This window comes from Oryx dammah, unplaced genomic scaffold, assembly GCF_014754425.2.
Source record: "Oryx dammah isolate SB20612 unplaced genomic scaffold, SCBI_Odam_1.1 HiC_scaffold_21, whole genome shotgun sequence".
In the NCBI taxonomy this organism is placed as follows: domain Eukaryota; kingdom Metazoa; phylum Chordata; class Mammalia; order Artiodactyla; family Bovidae; genus Oryx; species Oryx dammah.
Genome location: NW_024070205.1, coordinates 54,734,290 through 54,739,031, shown reverse-complemented (window position 1 = coordinate 54,739,031; position 4,742 = coordinate 54,734,290).

The following is a 4,742-nucleotide window of genomic DNA, read 5'->3' as shown; positions in this document are numbered from 1 at the left end:
GGATGAGATGGTTGGATGGCATCACCAACTCAATGGACATGAGTTTGAGTAAACTCTGGGAGTTGGTGATGGACAGGGAGGCCTGGTGTGCTGCAGTCCATGGAGTCACAAAGAGTTGGACATGACTGAGAGAGTGAATTGAACTGAACTGAATTTAATTTCTCCCAAATGCTCATTTCCCAATATCAACATTTATTGAAAAGCTATTCTCTCCCCTGCAATTTGTTGCAATAACACAAATATTTATTTTCTACTATAGCAGAAAAATACTTATTTTCTACTGTAAACCAGGTACTGTACTGGGAGCTGATTATATAGGTTTGGACAAGGAAGACATGGTCATTAGTCTCACTGAGCTGACAAATATTAAAAAAAAAAAATTGTAATTATACTGGAAATACTATGAGGGCACTATCAAGAGGAATCTAATTTATTCTGAGGTCAGTGAAGGCATCTTAACAGCAATGATATATGGAATGCTTCTTTCCTTGTATTAAGTTTTTACCTATACATGTAAAAATAAGTGTATGATTTAGAACTATTTGTTTTTGTTTAGTCGCTAAGTCATGTCCAGCTGCTTTGTGACTCTATGGACTGTATCCCACCAGCCTCCTCTGTCCATGGGATTTCTCAGGCAAGAACACTGGAGGGGGTTGCCATTTCCTACTCCAGGTAATCTTCCTGATGCAGAGATCAAACCCGGGTCTCTTGCATTGGCAGGCAGATTTTTACTACTGAGCCACCCAGGAAGCCCTTAGTTAGTTAGTTAGTTAGTTAGTTAGTTAGTTCAGTCGCTCAGTAGTGTCCGACTCTTTGCGACCCCATGAATCACAGCACGCCAGGCCTCCCTGTCCATCACCAACTCCCAGAGTTCACTCAGACTCATGTCCATCGAGTCAGTGATGCCATCCAGCCATCTCATCCTCTGTCGTCCCCTTCTCCTCCTGCTCCCAATCCCTCCCAGCATCAGAGTCTTTTCCAATGAGTCAACTCTTCGCATGAAGTGGCCAAAGTACTGGAGTTTCAGCTTTAGCATCATTCTTTCCAAAGAAGCCCTTAGAGCTATACTATTTTAAAAAACCAATTTATCAATTCTTACACTAGTTCTACACTGATATAATAGCTTAACTATATTTATACATATACGTGTATATATATATGTAAATATCTGTCACAGTAAGTTACCCTCCCAGGACTCTTACCTTTCAAAGTATTTTTTGGTTTTGTTGGGATTTATTTTTTAATACTCTTGCCTGAAACTTTTAGATAAGTTTAAAATCACTTCACTGGGTTACAAAAGTAATTGCCACATTATTTAGATTAGAATTCTATTAAATATGTTCATATATTTGAGAAAAATTCTACACTTTTATAACACTGATCTGATAGTTCTCTTAATTTATACAAAATTTCATGTCATAATACCTCTTATAAAGTTTTATAATTATGTTCATATAGAGTCACATGATTATTGTTCAGATTTTACCTGGGCGTTTTTGTTTTGAGTTGTTATTCAAAATAGGAGAAATTATATCAAGCTAAAAGGATCCTGAAGAACTCTGTGGAAAATCAGGATATATTCGATACTGGCTTTAAAATGCTGGAATAATATAGACAAGTGAAAGATGTCCATGTTCCCTGGGAAGGAAATTCTGTAAACAGGCAAGAGCATAAGGATAAAAAATAGAAATACATTTTTAAAAACCAAAGAGATAGGAAAGCATAGAATACATTTGTGGTAATAAAGTAAAAGCTATATAAATTCATCATATTTTAGGCCTGAAAGAGAATTGGTTGAACTTTTCATTTTGTAGATGGGAAATATGATGATAAGTGACTTTCCAAGGTCATTCAATCAACTAGTAGTGGAACCCAGAAAAAATCTGAGTGTACTTAATTGAGTCCATTTTGTTTTCATTTCCTTTTTCATTTTTAAGCTCCAAGGCTTTAAAATTCAAAATCCTGCTCACATAATTGTACATGTTCTCACTTACATAAAACATTTACTTAGATTTTTATATATAGCTAAGCGGTTCATCCCCTACACTGAAGTTTGTGCTCTAGATTTTAAACATCTTCCTAGTTCTCCAAAATAATCTGGCTTCTACTTTCATCTATAAAGGTAATAATTGATATAGTAAATGTCATCCTACATTAACAACCAGTAAATCAAAAAAAAAGAAAAAGAAAATGGCAGTCCAGAACTGTGATCGTTGACAGAAAGTAGCCAGTCCTGTAATTACCCTACCCCAACTACCTGCCCAGAGACAGTTTTCATCTGTGGTGTAGGGAAGAAAATTCAAACAGAGTCTGGTAACATTGAGTGGTGTAGATAAGATAGGATTTCTGGAGAACCAAAGCAGTAGGAATTAGCAGCACAGAATAATGGGGGAAAAGGAACTGCAGAGAGATTTGGGGGTCTGCAGAGAGGTCTCTTTTAGTATTTAGCTGAGAAACCACCTATGCATGTATGGGGTCAGTTCAGTCAGTTCAGTTAAGTTGCTCAGTCGTGACTGACTCCTTGTGACCCCATGGACTGCAACATGCCAGGCCTCCCTGTCTGTCACTAATTCCCAGAGTTTACCCAAACTCATGTCCATTGAGTCGGTGAGGCCATCCAGCCATCTCATCCTCTGTTGTTCCCTTCCCCTCCAGCCTTCAATATTTCCCAGCATCACGGTCTTTTCAAAGGACTCAGTTCTTTGCATCAGGTGGCCAAATAATTGGAGTTTCAGCTTCAACATCAGTCCTTCCAAAGAACACTCAGGACTGATCTCCTTTAGGATGGACTGGTTGGATGTCCTTGCAGTCCAAGGGATGCTCAAGAGTCTTCTCCAACACCACAGTTCAAAAGCATCAATTCTTCGGCCCTTCACTTTCTTTATAGTCCAACTCTCACATCCATACATGACTACTGGAAAAACCATAGCCTTGACTAGATGAACCTTAGTTGGCAAAGTAATATCTCTGCTTTTGAATATGCTATCTAGGTTGGTCATAACTTTCCTTCCAAGGAGTAAGCGTCTTTTAGTTTCATGGCTGCAATCACCATCTGCAGTGATTTTGGAGCCACCCAAAATAAACTGCCACTTTTTCCACTGTTTCTCCACTATTTGCCATGTCATGATGGGACCGGATGCCATGATCTTAGTTTTCTGAATGTTGAGCTTTAAGCCAACTTTTTCACTCTTCTCTTTCACTTTCATCAAGAGGCTTTTTAGTTCCTCTTCACTTTCTGCCATAAGGGTGTTGTCATCTGCATATCTGAGGCTATTGGTATTTCTCCCTGCAACTTGATTCCAGCTTGTCCTTCATCCAGCCCAGTGTTTCTCATGATGTACTCTGCATATAAGTTAAATAAGCAGGGTGACAATATACAGCCTTGATGTATGCCTTTTCCTAGTTGGAACCAGTCTGTTGTTCCATGTCCAGTTCTCACTGTTGCTTCCTGACCTGCATACAGGTTTCTCAAGAGGCAGGTCAGGTGGTCTGGTATTCCCATCTCTTTCAGAATTTTCCACAGTTTATTGTGATCCACACGGTCAAAGGCTTTGGCATAGTCAAGAAAGCAGAAATAGATGTTTTTCTGGAACTCTCTTGCTTTTTCCATGATCCAGCAGATGTTGGCAATTTGATCTCTGATACTGTTGCCTTTTCTAAAACCAGCTTGAACATCTGGACGTTCATGTATTGTTGAAGCCTGGCTTGGGGAATTTTGAGCATTACTTTGCTAGCGTGTGAGATAAGTACAATTGTGTGGTAGTTTGAGCATTGTTTGGCATTGCCTTTCTTTGGGATTGCAATGAAAACTGACCTTTTCTAGTCCTGAGGCCACTTATGAACTTTCCAAATTTGCTGGCATATTGAGTGCAGCACTTTCATAGCATCATCTTTTAGGATTTGAAATAGCTCAACTGGAATTCCATCATCTCCACTAGCTTTGTTCATAGTGATGCTTTCTAAGGCCCACTTGACTTCACACTCCAGGATGTCTGGGTCTAGGTGAGTGATCACACCATCGTACTTATCTGGGTGGTAAAGATCTTTTTTGTGTAGTTCTTCTGTGTATTCTTGCCACCTCTTCTTAATATCTTCTGCTTCTGTTAGGTCCATACCATTTCTGTCCTTTATTGAGCCCATCTTTGCATGAAATGTTCCCTTGGTATCTCTAATTTTCTTGAAGAGATCTCTAGTCTTGTCCATTCTGTTGTTTTTCTCTATTTCTTTGCATTGATCACTGAGGAAGGCTTTCTTATCTCTCCTTTGAACTCTGCACTCAAATAGGTACATCTTTCCTGTTCTCCTTTCCTTTTCACTTCTCTTCTTTTCACAGCTATTTGTAAGGCCTCCTCAGACAGCCATTTTTCTTTTTTGCATTTCCTTTTCTTGGGGATTGTCTTGATCCCTGTCTCCTGTACAGTGTCACAAACCTCCATCCATGTTCATCAGATACTCTATCAGATCTAGTCCCTTAAATCTATTTCTCACTTCTACTGTATAATCGTTAGTAATTTGATTTAGGTCATACCTGAATGGTCTATTGGTTTTCCCTACTTTCTTAAATTTCAGTCTAACTTTGGCAATAAGAAGTTCATGATCTGAGCCACAGTCAGCTCCCGATCTTGTTTCTGCTGACTATAGAGCTTCTCCATCTTTGGCTGCAAAGAATATAATCAATCTGATTTCAGTGTTGACCAGCTGGTGATGTCCATGTGTAGAGTCTTCTCTTGTGTTGTTGGAAG